This window comes from Epargyreus clarus, unplaced genomic scaffold, assembly GCF_041222505.1.
Source record: "Epargyreus clarus isolate Ecla_fem2 unplaced genomic scaffold, WU_Ecla_fem_2.2 ptg000015l, whole genome shotgun sequence".
NCBI classification, from domain to species: domain Eukaryota; kingdom Metazoa; phylum Arthropoda; class Insecta; order Lepidoptera; family Hesperiidae; genus Epargyreus; species Epargyreus clarus.
Genome location: NW_027332223.1, coordinates 6,344,453 through 6,367,833, shown reverse-complemented (window position 1 = coordinate 6,367,833; position 23,381 = coordinate 6,344,453). Strand labels below are relative to the sequence as shown.

At 37.4% G+C, this 23,381-nt stretch overlaps 1 protein-coding gene across 13 annotated transcripts in view; it reads left to right on the top strand.

Annotated features, from left to right (window-relative positions):
* The window catches only part of mbl (splicing regulator muscleblind), a 354,372-nt gene that overhangs the window by 213,923 nt on the left and 117,068 nt on the right, over positions 1 to 23,381 (top strand). For all 13 annotated transcript variants that reach the window (XR_012102900.1, XR_012102901.1, XM_073080278.1 and 10 more), the window contains one exon: positions 10,772 to 10,817. The gene's annotated coding sequence lies outside the window, so the exon portion shown is untranslated. The remainder of the gene's footprint in view (positions 1 to 10,771; positions 10,818 to 23,381) is intronic.

Here is a 23,381-nt window from a genome sequence, read left to right as displayed (position 1 = left end):
AAATACTTGAAACGTTTCGATTGCTGAATCAAGCTATTTTGAAAGAGAAGGTAGTCTGTTTGAGCCCTAAGTTCGATTATAGCTGTGTATGGAGCGGTACGGTCGTTATGTGTGCGTGGGGCGCCTGAAGTCTGCCGCGTGGGTGAAACGAGAACTGAATTCACTAGTTTTATTGCTTCCATGCAATTCCTTTGTATGTTAAGTTATAAATTCATGCGTTATGATAATTTTGTTGAGATTTACGTGCGCCTGCTAAAACTATTGGCCTGTTCTTCGATCGCGTTTTGAATTCCTGTTCATCGTAGTAAGTTTTGTTGACAATAGGAAACATGCCTGCTGAAAGTTTATTTTTACTTAACGGTTTCCATAATACCATCAGTGTTATAAAGTATCGTTGCTCTTAAATTAATTCTCTTCTCTTCAAATAAAGGGTGTGCTGTGGTTAGAAAAACATTATGGAATGCAAAGATTTTTTAAAGGAAAATATACAGCGAGAAAACGCCGCACGTATTTTTCTAGTGATTAATAATGGCAAAACTCTTGTTACGAGTCATTCGCATTAAATCAGCTGAGAATATGAATTCAATATTTCCAATAAATTGAAGCAGCATTAAACCAAAGCCGTTATTGTCAGTCTATTAATAAATGATCGCTGTTTACTGCTACATAAAATGTTCTTTAACGTTTCATTTAAATCTGTCTGTGCTATGTTTTGTACGTAGAAATCGTCTAAAAATACGAATTTTCTTATTTGACCTTCAATATTGGTTGGGTGTTTTTTACGAAGATACCTCTTAGAAGAGTTTTCCTAAAATTTATCAAGATTAGCCCTTTGGGACAAACGTCCTCTGGAGGCTTTTATATTGTAAAGGATTTTATATGGACGGTTTTACTGTTGCGAATAAATTTGCCCACTCATAATCAAGCCAATTAGCCGCCTCATAGTTATAACAACAACATGCTTACTAATAAAGCTCGGGTTTATTGTTCTGGGTTATAAATAGATCTACATCCAGTATAAATAGATATATTTGCTTATATTCAACTATCACTCGACCATATTTTTTTAGATGTTACAAATATTTTGTTACTATATCTTTAATATTATATCTTTCAACTTTTGTACGTTATCTACTTTGATTCAATGTGCTTTTACATAATACTGCTCTTATATTTAAGATATGATAAGGCAATGACTTATGTTGATGCGGCTTTTCAACTGAAACCTAAAAGGTAGCAACATACATTTTATTCCGCTAACAGAATATAGGCTTCCCCATTTAGGTAAAGGAAGGTTTTGTCTTTGTCACCGCACTTGGCTCTGCATGTAGTGACCATATTAATGATAATATGCTACAAAAGCAGAGGCTGCTGCCCGTACCCATCTGTGCTTCTTCTTTCTGTTTCTTCTCTGCTTGTCTCCTTTACCCCTTTGTCGCTTCCTACGATTTCATGCATTTTGGATTACCGTTTTAAGAGAAAAGCGAAGATTATTGCAATAGCTTTCAAATGTTGGGAACTATTCAAGCAACTTAGTCATATATCAGACGGTGCACTGAGAAACAGAGATATTCTATGTGTGGGGCGTTTTGGACGCGTTGAATTATAAACGGTCGAATTAAACGCGATGCTAGCTTTCTGTTTTGCAAACATAAACCTATTATTTTGGGGTCTGTCCCAAAATCTCTAACTTACTGGTAACCTTTGTTTATAAATTCTATTAGTTTAATTGTTTTCGTATAAATAATTTGAGAGGAGTTTGTTTTGTTCTCTATTTCAACAGAACTGTTTGTGTTTTTTTTTTCAACAAATCTGACGTTGCAATTAAAAAATGTTACAAAAGAGCGCAAAACTTGTAGTAGCTTTATATAACCGAACAGGTAGTTAACGAAAATTGGTTAACGATTCAAGAACGCGCCATGATCGTATAGTTCGTATACGATACATTTAACGTGGAAGTTCGCAGAGCTCTGCTAAGTGCGGGAAGCGAGGACAGGCCGGTCAAGTGCGGCGAGGTGTCTCTCAACTTTAATCTTCCCGGTGCTTACCAGCCACGGCACTTCGCTCCAATCGGGCCATTTGCATGCGCCTCGTGGGCGAGGTCCGCCTACCCACGGTTACACGGATCGTAAATTTTGTCCTTTTACTTCCAACTTCCAAGGAGGGATTTTTTTCCGGAGGAGCAGATGTCCATTTTTCCGTAAAGGGCTAATTTATTGCATGTTGCGGCAAAGGCCATAAAAGGAGTCCGAATTAAAAGACAGCGTCCGAAATGTGATCGTTGACCTCTTTTGCGAAAACGAAAAAGTTGAGGTTTTATTGGAACATCCCTAAGTCCCCGACTCCGATAAGAGACTATCAAGGTTACATAATCGCAGAGGAGGTATATTGAACCTACACTCAATTGTCTACAGAATGTAAATTATTATACGTATTTCTATCTAATTGTGATTGAGAATATAGTGATTAGACTAACGAACCCCAGACCGATAGGATCAGAAAGGCCAAGCGCCACAAGCTAGTTCACTTTCTAGTTAATTATCGCCATTGTTAGCGACCTCTTATAAAGTACTGACGTAAGAAAACGGAAGGCTTTTAAAATACTTTGTTGAAAATAAAACCGACCTACTTAAACCATTGGACGTCATTAATACAATACTGATAGACAAAGACAAATGCAAGACTTCGGTAATGGCGTAACAAAAATTGAATGGTTCAACTTTAAACACGTTCACTGTAAGAAAAGACCAAGATGTTTGTAACGGTTGCGATAACAGATGTTGCAATGCTCTGAGTCACACTTTTGGGCTATTAGGAATATGAAGGCCAGGCGAACCGTATAACAATATCGATCGGGTTGAATTGCTTCTATTGGAGTCCCTCTACTCCATTAGACAGATCCGATTGTAGCGTTTACACGTCCGTAAACGTCTCGAATAGAGATCTAGTCTGGTTCGTCAGTTGCCTTTATGTTGAGCGTACAATACTTGTATTTGAAGCTGCAATATTTTCTATCTTCCATGCTTCTTTGTTCATTCACGACAATTCAAGAAAGTCATAGAGTAAGACGACTAAGGGATTCATTCGATTAGTCACAGTGTAATTTTCCCTACAAAACCAACAGGGACTCGCTTCTTAAGGAATAAATCTATCAATAAATATTTACCCAAACATTGTCAGACGATACGCAACGCTGAACACAATGCGATGTTAAAATATTGCAAGCCGACTTACTCATCGATTTGATCGTTAAATTAGGTAGGCATGTAATTTGCTCGCTCCACCGTGTCTCTAAATTTAGACGTTCATTTGTAACAATGATTTTAAAAAACTTTGCGTTTACTTAAAATTGTCGTTCCCATTAAGTAACTGAAATATTTTTCAATAAATCGGTATGTAATTTTATTGGATCTATTAAAACGAAAACGTAATGGACGTTTTTATTACGTCATATAATCGATCAGACGTCAAGATAAAGGATTTATACACAAATACAATAAGAATGGACTGTTTGGATAAATGTTGGCGGGGAAGTGAATCAAAGCTATTCTTAATTGCCTATTGTTTCGCGAACGGCTACGGATGGCATTTACATAATCTTGTAAAGTTTTGCTGTTCTACAAGATCAAAATATAAACGTTTAATGTTTCGACAAAAATTGGCTTAACTTCAGTAAATACCGGAGTAATGAAAGATTGTTGAGCAGTAAGTTCAGAAACTTTAAAAGAATCAAAACATGAATCATATTTTCTTTCGACATAGCTATATTATCGGAAGTTTCTTATAATTATCTTTCATGATATAATAACATAAATGAAAAACTTTATTCGTTATAATTTTTAACTAAACAGCAAGATCATATTGATCACGCAAGCGATGTAAACAGCGCCAGGCATCATTTTATTTTGAAATGTCTTTTGCTTTGTTTTTTATTGTGGTTTTGCGTTGACTAGGTTTTTGCTAGGTTTTTACTTGAGAAGCCTTATACAGTCGTTCTCAAACAGATTTCTTATTCTACACAGTCGGTTCTTACTAAATTACAAGACGCTAAATTGTTATGAAAATTTAAAATGGGACAAAAGGTGCCGCAAAAAATTGCAACGTGTTATCGGTTTATTAACACCTTATTGTTGGCAAAGCAATCGATTGCCACCCAAACCGGTAATGCGATGCGTTTACAAACAGATTAGTTGGCCTGCAATTAGAGTGTGGAGCTTGCGGCGCGCGCTAAGTGCCGCCCGCCGGATTACGCCTTCTTGTTTACTCACCGGCGAAGTGGACGTTTAGCGATCGCTTCACTAATGCGCTTTGTTCGCTTATCGATCTCTGAATCATTGATTAGCTCCCGCCACCCGTGTGAATCACAATCACTGACGACTGTCAACTGACACGCATTTTGCCTCGGCGCTTCCAATGACGTGCGCGGTTACTAGACTAATTTTGGTCGAAATTTTCCGTTTTACGCTATCAAACCGTACTCGTAGTTTGTTGTAATACATGCATGGGCTTCCTTTAAAATCTTCCTGGAGTTTGCAATATTACTAAGCTCATGAGAATAGCACTCGGTTACTAGTGTACTAAAGTAGAATTTACCCTTTGACTGAACTCATACATACTGAAGAGAGTCTTGGTGTGGAGGACTGCAAAATTTTGTCCAATCCGACCAAAAGCAAGACAACTATTAGACTTTGAGAAAGACTTCGTTTTTAATAATTTGTTGAAATCGTAAAACTTCATATTAGATTGAGAGGTGATGGTTAAGGATCAAGAAAACGCCTTTAATACTGTTCGGATCAGAGATAAGCATTATTTGAATTCAGAGCAGGTTATGTGGCTCCATTATAAAACGCAAAATCAAGTTTTCTGAATAACTACTTATTTCGTACAAGGACATGCTACAGACATTTTGAATCGTCAACAACCTCTGGATTACAAGTTAGAAGGAACTACTAGGAAGACCAGGTTAGCGATGACACAGTAGCGCGTTACTTCTCTTACTTTTTTAACAAGAGTTAAGTATTTCTCACGCAAGTTTCTATATAGCTCTGATGTTTCAGTTCATTAGTTGTAATAATGACTAGATTACACAGCTATTCGCGCATATTTTGCGCTGTTTAGGAATAGAATTTCTATTGTCACATTTATTATACATGTCAAAGGACGCAACACTCCCTTTTGTTCCATAAAATAATAAAATAAGCATGGTTCTTTATACCACTTAATAAAATCGCTGCGGGATACGAATTTTCAATTACATAAATCTTCTTTATTATTGTAATAACAATAATTTCGCATAATGTCCTTGCTGCGTGCGAATCGTAGACGGCTGCTGTAGGCAGGTAATTACCGTTAACCGTATATGTCATAATTAGACGTAAAGAGTCAGTCACCTTGGTGCACTCGGGGGCGAGCACGTGGGCTCTTGCCATTGAACTTGAGTCCAACGACAGCCGACGAATACTAATCCCATGGTTACATGTCGTGCAAATAATCATCGCTCACCGCTCCTAAGGCGGGCCGTTTCAAGTTTTATAAGCTACTTTTCTTTGAAGCTAATTCTTATTGATGTTTGAGTAAATTATATTCGAATGGCATTTGAGTTGATACGTATATTCGTTGGAAATCTTATCATATTTATTACTTTTTTGTTTACTTCAACTTTTATTAATCACTCAACTGGTTTCGAGCGAAATATTAAAATACGGTTGTGTTTGTAATATCAATAATATTAAAAAGATTAATTGCTAAACTTCTTTCAATTAAAGTTTATTCCCTATTTAAATGAAATAACATGATGTCATTCCAAATATCTTCCAGCTCAATGCGAAAACTCACTTTCAATGATTGATTCAGTCACGGTACAGATTACGTACCATATGAACTCATAACTTAATTCTAAAGGGATTTGCAAACTTGTTGATTTAACAGTGAATTTCGATAATAGTATTCTGACACCAAATTCTGTTTCATGTTGAGTTATACACAAATCTGTTTGTACTTAAGAGTAAAACGAGGCATCGTTAACAGTCGAAACGTTAAGGAATTATATCATTTCTTTTTCTTCTGTGCTCTTAACAAAGACAGCTAGGCTAGGAAAACGCTGATGCTTTTAATATAGCATTACGATGTACCATTAAAGGTACTAAACTACGTTACTATCTTAGCTGGTACTAAATTTATTGCACAATCACGAATCCCATAGATAACAAGAGCATCAAGTAGCATCAAGTACATTTGTACCACCATTTTAAGTTAAACTTAAGCAAGATAAAAGAAGAAGGCATAACAATGGCATTTACATTTCAATTCAGAATATTCAATTTCGTTGAGAAAATAAAAAGTGAAACAATATTTCACTTGACATTTCGCAGCAATTGTTGTCGTTGTGCGTTTTGTTCGAGATTTTTATGGTTTCATGTCCAAACTGAATGACGAGTTAATAGCTTAGCGTGGGTGCGGCAGTTCGGTGATTCGGGTTGTTCATCCATTCGGTCTTGTTTATCGATTAGTCAAGAATCCGCGCCCATGGGCCAACTTATGTCATTTGGCCGGGAGTCAAGGACGACAACGCGTGGCTCGTCGGTCCCGCGCCGGCCTTATTTGGTGATTGGTGGGCGCCAGTTTTACGACTTTGCCTTTTTTCCTCCGCTCCGTTTCCATGCCGGGTACGCTTTAGATAATACATGTTTATTTGTGTGCCGTAGACGCACGAACTCAGTTAGTTTTTCATGATTATACGTTCTATTGTCCTTGGACTGCTGTAATGTAGTTAGCAAACCTTGTCGCGTTTGTGACTTCTATAACACATATTTCATATCTTAACGATAAAGGTTTCCAGTAGTATATTTCTTTTCTTTTATTAAGTTCGGAGTGCGTAACAATTAGATGTCGGAAATATTAACACTTCGGGTCGGTCGCTGGCCCTGTTGGCTGGAAAAATGGAACGTGACATTTTAAATGTGGCGCAAAGCTCGCGACATTAATCTGGCGCGTCGCCGCCCTCACCGTGGCGTGCGTGGCCTAATCCGCCCGTTCCCCAAACGATCCCAGGAAGATGGAAAAATCTCGAAAGACTCACATCAAATTACCAGCTTTAAAGCGTCCTGAATCCCCTTGGGCCCGAGACGACACACCTTACCTTTCAGAGGCGCCCCTAAAATAACGTCTCCGTGTCCTTCGGGAAGTTTGGGAGGCTCGGGCACACGCGTGCTTTTGTCATACTTTCCTCGAGTTTTCTGTACAACGTGCCGCGCACTTCGATTGAGTTTTGAAAGCGCGCGCTCCTCACTAATTCTTGTTTTAAAGTTTTTGCGCGAATACAAAAGTTCGATTTTCTTCACCTTTTCCCAGTGCCTATATATTTACGAGGATTCCAATTTTAGTTTCCGGCAGGGACATCGATTGTAGAGAAGTTTATTTGAATGTCATAATTTATGTTACTATAAATAAATAAAATATTATCTACAATTTTATTTATTTTAAAAAATGTTTCATTTATAAGAACACAAAATTCTACTCGAAATTGAGTGATATTTTTAAATATTTCGACTGACGAAACTCTTTTGAACCATAGTCTCCTTTGAATTCAGGTCTTCTCGGCGTTTTAAGCCATGAAAAGGTTCTCGAGTTACCGCCGTGAGCGCAAACTTTACACACTAAGGAAAGCATAATTTATCATCATCTTTCATTTGACACTGATTTGTCACTATACAATACTATACATACGTCTTTCTTCTAAAATGTGACGTTATCAATTTGTAAAGGCATTATATCTATACATATAAATAAAAGTGGAGTGTCTGTTTTTAATTGAAATAGGTAACCGTTTTTTACACGCATTATGAATATACGGTACATACATCAAAATAACATTTTTTACAATGTGTCTGTCTGTTTGTTCTGGCTAATCTCTGAAATGGCTGGACCGATTTTGACGGTACTTTTATTGGCAGGTAGCTGATGTAATAAGGAGTAACTTAGGCTACATATATTTTAGAACTAACTGTGCCCCTGTCTCTTTTTGTCTCTGTTTCGGGTGAAACCGCAAGGCACAGCTAGTCATTATATACATATATAGGTATTCTAAAGATGACGTATTTACAGTTTTGATTTCTCATACGCACTACGGCTGTTACTTTTAGATTAATTACGTTAGTAATACCGAGATACTGATGCTGTAAAAATATTAAATTCTAATGGGGCGATAAATTTAAAATATACGTGCAATTTTACACTACTATATCACTTGTCGATAAAAATAATAAAATAGTGATGATATGCTAAGATCCATCGTATATTTATAGCGGTATGAAGTATTTTAAGTTTTAGAACAAATACCTATTATAGTTACTGATAATACTAATATAGTATGTTGACCTAAGTTTTTGTATTTAATTTACTTTTAGATAACGCTTCGATAAGTGTTCCAGAATATAATTATTAAATAAATAATTTATAATATTTTGATTTACAAGTTATAAAATATATTAAACGATTTCTGTAGCTGGTTGGACTGGCAGTGGACCCGTTTACGCGTATTCATATTTACGGATGATTTAACTAAAAAAATCCTTAATAATTAACAACAAAATTCGTTAAAAGACCATTTTGGTCTTCCAAAATTTCCAACGCTCCAAAAAACAGAAGCCGCCTAACTCGAGGGCCTCAACGCGGATGTCACAAATCTAGCCAAGGGCCGGGGCGTGTAATGCAAACAGCGGCATTTACCTGTCCCGCCCATCCTCGCGATTCATAATAACGGCTCTTATTTCCGTAACTAGCTGCGACGCTCTCATTTTGTCGGCTAACGCGTATTGTGACACTGCGAAACGAATGCCCGCCCCGTAATGGAGTTTTTAAGCGCAGCTTTTTCGCTTCGCACTGCAAAAGGGGATTATGTAACTAGAATAGCGACGTGATTGCAAGGCAAACACTACGGGGGCCTCGTACAGATTTATTGTTTTAACTCTCGACTTGGGAATTTGCAACATAAATACGCGGATACCTTCATAGCACATTTGTGCAAGGGAATCTCTAGTGCGGACGCTCGCGATATTGGAATTCCCAGTAACGATGACTGTGACTGTTTTGTAAACACTTTAATACTCTTATTTATTGCTAAATATTAAACCTAGTAATGATTCCTAAAGAGTTTAATATCGATCCCCAGGGGTTAAGAACGACCAGGGAATTTACTTAGAAATCAGGCATAAACACATTTGAAGGTGATGAATTTGCACAAAAAAAGTGATTGGTCTATGAGAAATAAAGTTCAAAGACATAGAGTATAGTCATTTACCAGTAAAACAATACGGATATTTAATTTTGAATTAAAATTGTTGATTTCTTATTGTTCAATAATTCAGGTCTATCTAGTTATACACCTTTTCGAGATTTTCCTGTTCAAACCAGGTGTGTCCAATGTACGGAGAATTATTTAAAGTTATATTGATACACAATATAAATAGTGAATAGTCTTGATGACATGTTTATAATATGGTGTGAATATTTAATTATATATAAATAATCTCTTATTTTTAAAATAGGTAGTTCTTGTTTTAATTTTAAATAAATTATTTCAAGTTTATTCGCACTACACAATTAAAATTGCAGCATCGATAATAAACATGGATGGCATACGTTACGCTACTGTGTTCCCCATATAAGGATTACCCACTTCGATTAAACGTTTCTCGTGAATAGTTTGCACTGACATACATACATGTATGAATGCGGACAAATGAATGGAGGCTTTAGATAAAGCTTTCATGTTCCACTGTGAACAAAAGCTCTGATCACGTTACACGAGGCTTGTTAAACAACTCACGCAGTCTTTCAAATTGTTTCAAGTTAAATATATTTTTGTATCAACTCTTAAGTGTATATGTTACGGAGAACTCTGAAGATGAATAAATTAGACTCCTAATTCGGGGTAATCTGTTAAACTCCTACATACGCCGCAAGCAACACACATGCCTAGGCGCTTATGTAAATGCTTGAGATATAACTAAAGTTAAAACTGTAAAATAATTAAATTGCTTGCACGATGTAGCCATGTACCTAATTTAGTTTGTTTCATAGAATATGTCAACTTAGTCTTCAAGGGCATATGGGCATATAGAATATGTTTTTTACATTAGTAGGTACATAAGAAATAAAGGCTTACATAAGAAACTCTGGTATAAGAAAACTTAATTGGACGGCAATAATTTCCAATAAATTCCATAAATTTCATGAAAATTGTATCCTTTATATGAACAGAAACTTTTATCTCTACTTATGTTCTTCTTTAATCTCGTGTCAAATGACCACATTTGAGCGCCTTATTCTATTTCAAACCTTAAGAAAAATGTAACTTCAATAAAAATATAATTTAAATGTAAACTTAATTTAAATGTAGCGTGTGCTTATAAATCGGTGTGCGTCGTGTACGCGCTCAAAACTTCAATCCGAGTGGAAGTCGGCAAGAAGCCGCGTTGAGGGCTATTGCGAGTTTTAACATTGCTATAATTTGCCGGGCATATTGGAAAACTTGTAATTGGTTTAGTTTTATATTCGCGCGGCAATGTGTGCTCAACAAACTTAAATGATATCACTTAAGAATTGATCTTCCCGGCTCTCTCCCACCTACTGTCGCTCCCTCGGCTCGGCTCTTATTGAAAACATTCGCTGTTTATGTGTTTATGTCCCGCGATATTCTTTACAACTTCTCCCCTGTTATTGTTAAACTGTGGGCGTAAAATTATATTTACACGGTATTCTTTCTTTTCAGATTTTGGCTCGGAGTCATACCTTCATTTCAAGGAGCTCTTTTAAATGTAAGTTTATAGCTATAAGATCTATGTTATTATGAATCGTTTGTACAACTATTTTTTGTAATTATTTATTAAAATTTTGTAAAAATTCGGAGCAATTCACAAATATAACAATAAAAATACTTTGACAAAGACCGGAAAATCTGTAGTGCGCGCTCTTATAACAATGAATTCTTTATGATAACTGAATTAGTCGACAATGAAAACAGTTCCAGACTGTTTCGATACTCTTTTAGTGTCTAGCAGTGAAATTTATTTTGTATTTTAATACCTTGCAACGTACCTGTCATATTTTTCATGATTATTTTTCTGGCAAGGGACCAACGTTTCTCCGGCTTATCTTTAGCAACTTGCTCAGTGGACTGTCTCGACTTCTTTATGTACCAAAACAAATAAAACATTTTTTATTAACACATCGGTCACCTTGTAATCGTTGGCATTTTATACTCACCTAAACAACGCCAAACGCACTCGAATGCCGCCTACAAAGTTTTGAGTGGAAATCAAATATTTGAATCACGCCACTATATTTCTCAATAAACACTCCGAAACAGAGTTTCGTTATTGTTAACGAAATAATATTGTCCCGTAAGCACAAATTCAGGATAACTCCGCTAGTGTTCAACACGATTCGTATCTATTCTCTCGGTTGAAATACGCAAAGCTTTATCTATCGAAGTTAGTTTTCAACATTACCCGCTCTATTCGCCATTCAACATTGTTCTCGTTCAGACGTTTACGAAAGAGAAAGTAATTGTTTTGTTCGCTCTTACCGCCTGAATTACTAATGCAGCTCGTCATTTACCTAAGGTTCGTTGTGCATCAAGGTTTACCATAACGGGCTCGATCCCCAAGAAACACGAGCCATTGTCTGAGCTTAGCGAACCAATCCGCATTTATAAATGCCAGATTGCCTCCATGGCTGTGTACGTGTTTTGGTGCAAATGTTAAGATATGTTGTGCTGTGTACATACTTCCTGTATGTATGTATAAATTTCGATAACTTGTTTTCCCGATGTCGTTCGTACGACGACAATTAAATGTCATTTACATTGATGTAAACAATACGACCGCAAAAACTAAAGAAATTGCTTTCAAATGCAATGAAAGCAATGAAATTAATAGCATTTGTTGAGAAGGACTGAATATATATCTATAACAACAAATTAAGTGTATTTAATCAACTTAAATGAAACATCTAAAACTTTAAGAAATTGAATATTATATACCTTCTCCATTTAAAACCAACAGGAAGTCCCAAACAATAGATTGGACCCAATCGTGCGTGTAGTAATCTCGCAAACGAATCTGTATTATAGTAGTTGTATTAGATCTAAAACTAATGCATTTGTCGTTAAAATTTAAAACGCTGCTCCAACATACGTAAACAACTTACCCATATTAAATTGAAAATCCAGCCTTATTGCCTTAGGGCGCCGTCTACGGAGTCTCGATCTGCGTGAGGCAGCTGCATACAACGAGAGATTGGACCCAATGGCGCGTCTAGAAAAAGACCTAAGGCTTACGGAAATGTCCAGTTGTGGATGGAACTATTTACAAGGTTCTTTCGATTAGAAAATTCTGTTGTGTGCCTATTTTCCGACGCTGAATGACTACGATAGTGCCTACTTTTATCGTCCTTTTCATTATGAATGAATATAAGAGGAATTAACTTTAATAATATTAAATAATTAAGCCAATGCATAGAAATAATATGTTAAGTTGATTTACTTGAAAGAGTTATATGAATAAAATTAAAATAATTACTTGTTCCATTACCATTTTTCTCTATTGACTAATTTTACTAAGAACGGATATGGTGACATAATCACGATAAACTGTTTTCAACAGACATGATAGATTGCGAAGGTGCGTGGGCGACCCTCGGCCATGGGCTCTTATATTTCTACTATAAGTAATATTAATTCAGTTACTGCTAACATTTATTGAGAAATATCGATTTATGGGACCCATCCGAAGATATACGTCACACGGTATTAACTTTGTCTCCCGGAAAGAATCTACTTAGTAGCCCAACCATCCACACTACCCCTCAAACTTAGCACTCGCCGAAGTTTCCGCAACGATTAGTCATAAATAATTGAACGCAGTCGATATTTCCGTGTAAGAAGACAAAGAGATGACTTCCTTAAAACTTTGTCAATTTACGTAGAAACGGCAAAGCCCCTTACTACTCCTGTCCGAAGTCAGTGGAAAAGTGGAAGTAACGTCATGAGAACTTTCCAGTCGTACTTACCTTGTCTAGAAGGGGATCAAACTGCGGTGCATTCGCCGCAATGTATTATGCAGTCCTGGAACGGGTGCCCGTGTAAGCGGCTCGGAATCACTCCCACTTCCCGTCGAAGAACACTGCTATTCCTTTAAAATGTTCCATTCCAAAAGTTCAGGAACAGCTATATCGCCCCTAATATATTCCGTAAATTACCCGCGATAGATCTGATGATTGTAAGTTACTGCGGCGCTTCGTTACGTTTCGCAATCGTTACGCCATCGGCAATGGGCCATGTAGACAGTTTTAAAAAATAAATACCACTATTAATTTTATTGTTTGGCAGCAAATTCTTAACAGTGAAAATATCTCATTGTTCTTTTACTGACTTCAGCAGGCACATAAATGTAAGCGGATACGAATTATGGATTTTTTAAGTAGGAAAGGTTTATTAAAAATATTCATAATTTCGCCAGGATAACTTGTAATTCTACTTATCTCGCTGTCCTTACTGTATGTTCACTGTATGTACAACCATTAAATGACTAAAACTGCTGTGGCTTTTGCATAACTTAATGTTATAACAAAATATACATATTGTGCCTTCAAGTAAAAAGTCTTTACAACCGGTTCAATGATATTTGTAATGCAAAATTTTGCAAACCCAGTTTACCAAGAAACGTTACGTAATACAATTCTTAAGCAACCTTTAACTTTCTTAATTTAATTGCTACATTAACTCGGATAATAAGAATTGTCTCACACCGTTGAACTGCGGTTGTGTTGTAATTTATTTTTTTATAAAATTTCAGGGCCAGAGTTAATGGAATATAACCGAATATTTACTCTGAACGACAGATATTAAGTTTGAAAATTAATATACATTTTAATCATGCTCTATAAGTTGTACTGTGTACTCGTATACTACACGAAACGTTCTAACGTGTTATTCCTATTAAACATTTTTAAATGAAAATGCTGTATCAGTTCTTCATTTCCATCAACTGCAAGCCAAACCTGATCTAAACGTGTGGGTAGCTAATCGCTACTAATTTCCTCCGTGTCGGCAACATTGGCGAGTGCAAATGAGATTGCGGACTGACTTCTGTATTTGAACTAGTACATAGGTGTAGCGTTGTAGCCTCTGAATATAGCTCGATATCGTACTGCTATTTTTTTATAATATGGGAGTAGCAGACGACCATGCAGTCCATCTGATGGTAAGTGGCTACCCCCGCCCATGGACATTTATAATCAACCCCAGACAGGATTAGATTCCTACCTGAGGTCGGCCAAAAACGCGCCACTACCTCTAAGGACTAAGCTGGAACGCCTTACAAAAGTATGTCTCCCTTACCCACACCCTTCAAACCAGAACACAGCAATGCTTAACACTGCTGTTATTAGGTAGAAATAGTTGTGGCGGTGGTGCTGCAGGAGTCGAACCACAAAGAGGTCTACCATCTTCAAATAACACGACTAATAGTATAACACGGTGAAATCTGCGCAAGTGTCAATGTGTGGGATGCTAATCGCTTCTAATTTCCTCCGGGTTGGCTTAATAGCGAACGTTGTTAAGATTGTAGACTGCCTACTCGATACAATCTACTACTGTACACATATAGTTAGGCCTCTAAAGTTCAAAGACATACATACATCGCACTATAGGGAAATTAGGCCGAATTGAAGCGCTAATTACTTAGGCTATTTACGGTTAGTGCGTCTTACAAAATCTTTATGTTATCCAGATGGTTCTAAGATGGTTCAGATGCCAGATGGTAATGTCATTTACATTTATTTATTTGTTCTTGAGCTGTATAATATTGTATTTTGGGTGGAATTTAATTGTAAATGCACCAAAACGTAAACAGGTGGAAAGGCGATGTCATCCAATTTCCTTCGTGTCGTTCCCCTGTAGCGGTGAGTGCAAATGATATTGTGGACTGACTACATTTGTATATTACATGTGTCCAAATGTAAGCTTACAATGACATTTTATCTACAAGCTTGGATATTATATTTTATTGGCAAAACACTTTCTGAATAACCTATTTTGTTTACTAACGCCCGTTTTTAATACTCGATCTATGTAATGTTTTGCTCATCAAACATCGACATAATATGATAGGTTCTGTATAGTAGACATTGCCAAACTTCGATTTTGGTCGATTAAAATTGGATGAATAGATTATTATTAACAGACTTAAGAAATAACTTTTAGAAAGCAATTCGCCCTTAAAGTAATTAATGGATATATACAGGAGTTACTAAATTATTCTTAACTTACTTTAGTTCGATTAACTACACAATACACAATTATAGATAGCTGCGGACTGGATTCCGCATAGCACCTCTGGATAAAACCGGGGCCTTTAATAGCGTTTCACGCAAGTTTCCTCTATCGTTCTCTACTTACGCGATTAATTTGAGTCGATAAATCGGTATAAAAAGCTAGGCCATGGCCAGCCAACCGCGCCGCTCTGTAAGTATTCAGGGTTCTTTGTTCTCGTGCGGTCGTTTCCCCTCGTGTTTCATTAGTGGTATCAAATTTTTTCGAATGTACCTTTTGGTTAACGTGTTCGGTTGTCATCCTCGTCATCAGTATACTATACCACTGTCGGGTACGGATCTTCTTTCATATTTAGGGAGGTTGAGGCCAAAGTTGCTGGCCAAGAGTGAATTGGTAGACTTCACTATTGAGAACTTTTTTTTTAACTCTCAAGCGTGTAACTTCAATTACGACGTATTTCCTAACAGTTAAAGGAAGTGATAATTAATTTCTAATACGAAAATAACTTTGAAAAATCAAAAGTGACTCTCAAACCTCAGACTCCTGATTAAGAAACCAAGTTTCAACCACTATGCTATCACTGCACGTTTTGTGTGATTGTAATACTGTATTGTGACATGTTAAACCATGTAATGTTTGTCGTATTCCCGATCGATTGGTGATCGTTAAGGTCTAGGTGTCGGCTCGGCTCGGCACGGTCTGGCGGCGCGGCGGTGGTGGCACGTCACTGGCCGCCGAGACAGACAGGCAGCGTGCTCGGCGCCTGCTAGCCCATTAGACGTCTGCCCGATGTGGAACGCTCGATAAACTTGTAAAAACGCCTTCTACCCATTTAATTTTATACCCTCGCTTAAGCGTTGCTATTGGCAGATTTCTTCCTTCTTTTTATAGGTCCGTCATTAACTGTATCGTTTATTATTTTGCGCTTGTTTCGTAAGCTCTACCTACACAATAATTGTTTTTTAACGTTCCGAGATTAAAACACTTCGGTCGTTAATAAATGAAAGTTGAAAGTGGTTTAATATCTTCTGAAAAATTAAACGACTTTGGAGATACCTCATGTTTTATGAGTATAAACAGATCTTGAATGATTTCCTTCGAGTAACAAGATATCGATGTTCTTTTAAATAAAAGTATACGTTGTTATATTTGATGTTTCTAGATTATGTCGCTTTATTTATAGCATTTATTCGTTTAATTTCAAATGTAGATATCACATTCAATGAAATAGATATAAAACGAAACTCCAAATTGGAAATCTAAAATATCTCATGCAGATGACTGAGAGGAGCGGTAAACGATTCTAACTCTTAATTAAAGTTTAAAGGGGGACCTTCAAAAATACTTTAGCAGTTGTCGGAGCACGTACGGGAACTTTTATTCGGCGAATTTGGTTATGTAATTCTTTGGAAATATTCAAGTTTTCCCTTCGGCGAGACGTTATCTCTGGTGCCCTCTCAACGCTCGGCAACCGACTTGTTCCACTTCGAGCCTAGTTGATTGTACCGAACAAAGTTAATTAATAATCGTATTGTCGCAAGAGTCGTGAGATGTAAATAAAATGAAGCTTTATAAATAGTCAATGAGGAATCGGTACTTACTGAAATTGGTTCTAGTTCCCTTTTCTTTTCCTCATGTTATGTCGTAATAGGTATATAGTTAACTTATTTATAAATTAGGTTTAGTGAGTCGTTATAAATAGTTAGTATTAATTAACTATAAGGGTCGTTATAAGGCATGTTGTTTAACGATGCCTTTACGACTGACTTACTAATGTAACTAATGTAAGTTACTAATGTAAGTCAGTGAATTAGACTACATGTCACACTATTTTAGTTATTCCATTTCATGTCTTTATATTTTCCTTGTATATATGGAGCTAGTCAGCTCTTTCTTATCATCTATTCCCATAGCTATTTATCCTAACCCTAAATAAGAACATTCAGATATTTGTTCGGCCGCGAGCGGATTACAAGCAGAAAGGCGAAGTAAACTTTCCTCAGGTAAATAAAAATTCGGGGACTTTGCGGAATAATCCCGGGAGCGGGCGTGGGCGGGCCGTTCCCCGCGGGGACTTAATTTGTTGCTCTCCTGGCGCCTCGCGTCTCACTTACAAACGGCGTAACGCGACCTCGCGCGGTTCCTCGTACGCGTCATGTTCGTAACGTCACTTAACATAGCCGGTTTGCGGTTAGTGTGATAACCGTAATACTTAAGCTGAACTACTTTACCCTAACTAGGTATATCATTTTTTGAAATGTGCAAAATAAATTATCTTACATTTTCTTATAAAATTAGTAGTTAATGAGCTTGAGATCTTTGATCTCGAAGTCGACCTGATAGTAAATCCTTACTGACGCCATAAATATCTGTGACCAACTGCAAATAGGTAGGCAAAGAGGTAGGTCACACATGCGGTCCTTCTTTTGAGATCTAAGTTGGCTCAGTCTAGTAAATAGTTATGCATGTGTTTTAATTCAAAACATAGTAGCTCTAACACTTTTGTTATGATACAAAAATAGGTATGACGGTGATGCCTCCACAGTCGCACCGTATATAGTGCCATCACATTTGTTTGCAAAACAAACTTATTATAACCTCAATTAACTACTGTATTTTTAGATGGACTTTGATACCTTCCTATCGCACACGATTTCTCTTTTAAATTTAGTTAATCTGTTCTGCAAGGCTATTTTGAACTGCTGTTCATATTTATCATCGTTGCTAAAATTTGCTTATGCCAGTGATAATAGCTTTTTATTTATGTCTGATTTATATGACCCTCGTACCACCTGAGGGTAAGTGGCTACTGCCGCCCATGAACATCAACACCTTGTGTTGCTATCCCTGAAGAATAATTAGAATGCCTCGAATGAGTGTATAGCTATAAAATTAGTGACATTAATATTCAATGTTTAACAATAATGTGCAGTGTTTACTATTATAAAACCAGAATAATTAATTTATTTTATTAGTTTTCGTCGCTTATAAATATTCATAAATTTGGAAATATTATTTCAATATTTCATTGCTGTGACACGAAACAGTTTGCCCTATATTTTTAATCACAATTATTAGTATTTGATGACTAAAGTAATGAAAACATAAATCAAAACCGTGCTGAATTCGGAACACGCAAATTTATACGAGTAGTCGGGTATTATTGAAATATTGATGCGAAATCGATCGTTGCGGCGCTAGGAGCGCGCTACGCGACAATCTGATCACAATACCATAAAGGAGTGCACAGTAAAATATTTATGGGATTGGGAGTACTCGGTAGCAGGCACGCCTCGATACCCACAGCCAACATGACTCCGACGATATTTCAAATACTCCTAACAGTTACATAATACCTACATCGCTCTTCATAAATCTGTACAACTGCGAAGAATCGCGGAGCTGGCTTCTTCGTAAGCCAAAGCAGCTTTTTTTTTTCATAAAACAAAATTGTTAGTGTATTATCTGACTAAATAAGTAGATTATTGCTACTTACAACATAAAGAACAAATTTTACAATTATGAATTATTAAAATTATACGATTGACGTTTCCTGTAATTTTGTTTATAATCACCGCATAAATGTAACGTCTGTCTAATTACAATGAGAAACATATCTCCGCTGTTCATCTTTCTTTAATCTAGCAAAAAACGAGAACTGTCTAGTTACGTAAACAAAATTGCGTCTGGCTTTTATATATGTCTGGCGGCCTCAAGATTTACATAATGTAATGTACCCATGGCTCAATTAATGGTGTCCAGGGACCGCGACGAGCTCGCAACTCATTCCACACTCGGACAAATTGGCGCCAACCGCTGAACTGTAACGATAATGATACCGCGCGAGTTCGGCCCCATACGTCCGCTAACCTAACCTAACATCTCTCATGGGGACTCCTAAAAGCCACTCCATATGAAGTAGAGGTCCGCATTTGGCAGTCATACAAAACTTAGTGGCTTTTGCGGTACATAAACAACTAGCACACGTGTGCGACCGACCGCGAATGGATTGATGTGACTTAAAATGCATACTATTCGGCTGCGGTATCGATCAGTTTCCGCCAAATTTTCCGCTGCGGGCGCTTGCCAACCGCGCACCGTACCTCACAATCAATCGACACCCGAAAATATTAATGTCCGCAATTAATTTACCAATAGAACCTTTCGCCGCTTCATTATAATTGAGAATCGAACAGAAATGAATCACAATTTTTCACATTTGCCTCTACGATTGGCGAACGACTATTGGGAACACTCATAATCGTAGCGAGCGCGATCAACCACTGAAAGCTTTTTGAAAGCTCGCAGCGACGACGTGCGATGAAATGTTCATACGGTGATTACAAGAGGAGTCATCACTTTACAACAAGTGCAGATAACTGCTGTATATTTTATTGCTGTTTCAAACGCGCATTTAAATAGAATACGTTTTTAAATATTTTCTTTTTTGTTTCAATGTTAAATATTTTTACGGGGTTAACTTAATGACATTTTAATAACATACAAACCACTGCCACGAGTCTGCTTAAGACTATTAAATTGGACTACAGAAATAATAGAACTGACTATATTGGACCATCATAGTTTTTTAAAATCCCACATAGAGTTTTTTTTAAACCAATAACTATACCCTTCCCCTTCACCTTACACTTTATGAACAATAATAGATGTTGAACCATCTGTTTCTGAAACATAAATTGGTACCAAATACATATTTGAAACAAAAGCGTAGAATGAGGGTCATTATACAAGAAATCCATAAAACATCTGATAGAAGTCTCAGTGTTCACGTTAAAAAGATTTATAATATCGACATGAGATAGTAGCATTTTGTTTCAGAACTATCCGAGTACCTATATAAATATTCGGCTTGAATCCGAATATGTGAATAACTTCTTGCTCTGCTATCGGTTTCGTGATAAATTGCTAAATAATGCGCCCTTTGCCATACCCCACCCCTAATGTCTTCTTAATGCTGCATGGAGTTGTCACATTGCACATTCACGGCTCTCGTTGTCCTTTTCATTTCGATCTGTTGCGATTTCGTTACCTTTTCAAATTTCTCTCAGTTTCAAACACACCTGTGAGTGCGCCCTAACGATGCACGAACTGTTTCATAATTCGCGTATAAGCACTGAATAGGTAATGGTTATTTGGAACTACAGAGCCCGGCAGCGTCGTTCGCAAACGTTTTACATCGCAGAGTTTGTTAAGTATGAAAAGCTCCATTTGAACGTGAGTTTTTTTAGCTCGTTTTGCCACTGTCGGCTCGCCGCGCTCTCCTTTTGTTCCATGAACGTGATCTGGCCGAGATGAAGCCCACCGACGTTATTGCTCCGCTCCTCGCTTCAATCTAGTTTGTTTCTGCTCGTCACACTTTTGCTGCTTTGCGTATTATCAACGCAAAAATGATTTCCTATCTCGCCATCGACGATTCTCCCCTGTCGACTGAAAAATTCCACTTCCATTTGTTTTCGTGACGTATGAGACGTAAGCGCTTTACATTTTTGTGCTGTTAGCTCCTCTGCCATATCTCAAGGCTCCGGGAAATTTTACGTCCAATATGGTTGTATTGGAAGCAAATCTCGAAATAACTAATGGCTTTCAGCATATACGATATAACGTAACTTCGCAAACTAAAATTGAACGTCGGTTTTGCAATTCCAAATATATTATTATTCGGACCTATCCAAGAAGGGAAGTCAACGACATTTAAGTTAATACCCCGTACCCATGAAATAGATTGAAGTTTCTTTAGGGCTTACAATTGTTTTTCTGCGTGCCTGAATTCAAACCGCGCGCTGGGCTATAAATTTATCGGATACTGCGAAAAACTTTTAAAGCTATTATAAGTCTCTCTTCCATAGATATAAATCGTAGTGATCAGTACTTTTGTTCTTAATAGTACTTTGGAAAGGCTTTGACAATTTCCATTTTATTAGAAAAATATTCATACGCTTTTTCGGCTTAAAACAACCGATAAATCCGCCCACTCAGAATCGGAAGTGTGGCGTTGGATAAATTTAACAGGACTAATTGAGTGTACATAGCGAACGCATATTCGCATGTGACAAGTGCGAGTGGCGCATGGCGCCGGATCCGCGGCAAACACTCCGGAGCAGTTATCTCGGTATCGCTTGGCTACGCTCGTTGTGGCCGTGTTTATTTTTAGTCTCGCGTGTACATTCACTATTGCGATGAAATTTACAGCGATCACCGCGGCTCGCCGCCCGCTGGACTCCGATACCGACGCCTCGAATGACAAGCTACCGCTATTTCATAAATGTCTGCTATTTTACGCGAGAATTCCGCTCGGTCGATGAGCAATAATTCTTTTGTTTGCCGCTCGTGGATTTTTAAAAAGATAACGTTTATTAGAGAATTCGGCGGTCGATTACTGGATTCGGAGCAGCGTATTACAAAAGCCATTATCTGCCACAGGTTTTGCATAGATATCAAGTTTAGTATATTTGCTTATAATAAAGCATCGTGTATAATTTATGTAGTTCAAAAGAGACATTTACATATAACTTTATATTTAATTATTGTAAACTACTTAAGATTTCAATCACCACACATAGACGGGCATAAATGTGTTCTTATTAATTACTGCACCTAATAAAGACATCCAATTGCAATGTAATAAAGTGTCCTATAATTATTTCAAACGCCTCCGATCAAAGCCCATAAACGTATATGTACGTTTACTACGTACGTACAGATTTTTGAGAATAATGTTAGCGGTATTAGGTAGTTCACACGTCGTGGCACCTAATACCTTTGTTAGTCAAAACATCATTACAGGGAAGCGTGCGGGTGCCGCGGTGCTGTCAGGGCGAGATTTGGCGCAACCCGGTGACTGATTAGCTACGGCGGAGCAACGCGACAGGTGGTCGGGAAGGCTGACCCACGTGGCTCCTGACGAAATTGTTTAAATTTACTTTGGTTTATTATTAGGTATTTCCAGAACTACTTAAATTGGCGCTTCGACCACCTATAGGCCGACACTAGGATTCCTTGTGTCGTAGGCACACGTAAAGAAATAACATCTAAATTCATCAATTAGATACGAGTATGTCTAACCGGAAACCAAATCCGGAACGATCCGCATGTCAAACCAGTACAGTAACTGCTTTCCTACGAGGGTTTCCTTAGGACAACATAGAACACTTCAAACGGTTGATAATAACTCCGCCATTTTCCTAACTCTCAAAGGTTAGAGGCATAAGTGGCTACTTCAATATTCTATTTGGTCTATTTCGATACAAAATGGAAGAGACAACTAAATTTCTGGCATGTACAAAATCTGGCTCCAACCAATATTTGTCCCCACATCTAGAAGCGACATGACGTATATTCTTATGGAATACGAAAATTAATCATTAACATGTGGAATGAAATTATTACCTTGTCGCTGATCTAATTTTAACATGTCTCTCTTATTTCCGATGTCATCTGTGATCTGCGATTATGTTACACGGGTAATATTAAAGACCTTTAGTTTCTAACCTCTTCAGTGCCCTTGTTCATTTTAACTGCAATTGTCCCTTAAATCTATTGTGATCTGATATTACCCTCCACAGTCAATACTGATACAAATTGTTATTTCTAATTTAAACCGTCATCTTCAATTACTTCATAGTAGTTAAGTATATGTTCCTTGTTATTTTGGCTGCGATTTGTCATGAATGGCTATAATCTTGATAACTTTATACTGCTAATTTCTACACTACCCTTATAATCTTCAAGATTATAAAATCCTTGACACTTTGAGTTAGTTCGGAACCTATGATTGTCTTAGACAGCTCATATTGAAATTCTCCGTAGTTTCTAACAGTACATACCCTTATTTCTTTTGGCCGAGATTTGCCATGACTGGGTGACTGATTAGACCGAGTCGACGGCGAGGCGGACGCGACAGGTGGTTGGGCTGACCCGCGGCCCGCGTCTCCTGATTGATGGCTGCCTCCCTCGCCGCTCTCACTTCTTACTGCAACTCAACACGTTCGCTCGGGAGTCGTGCCTGGTAATGTATTTGTATTAACCG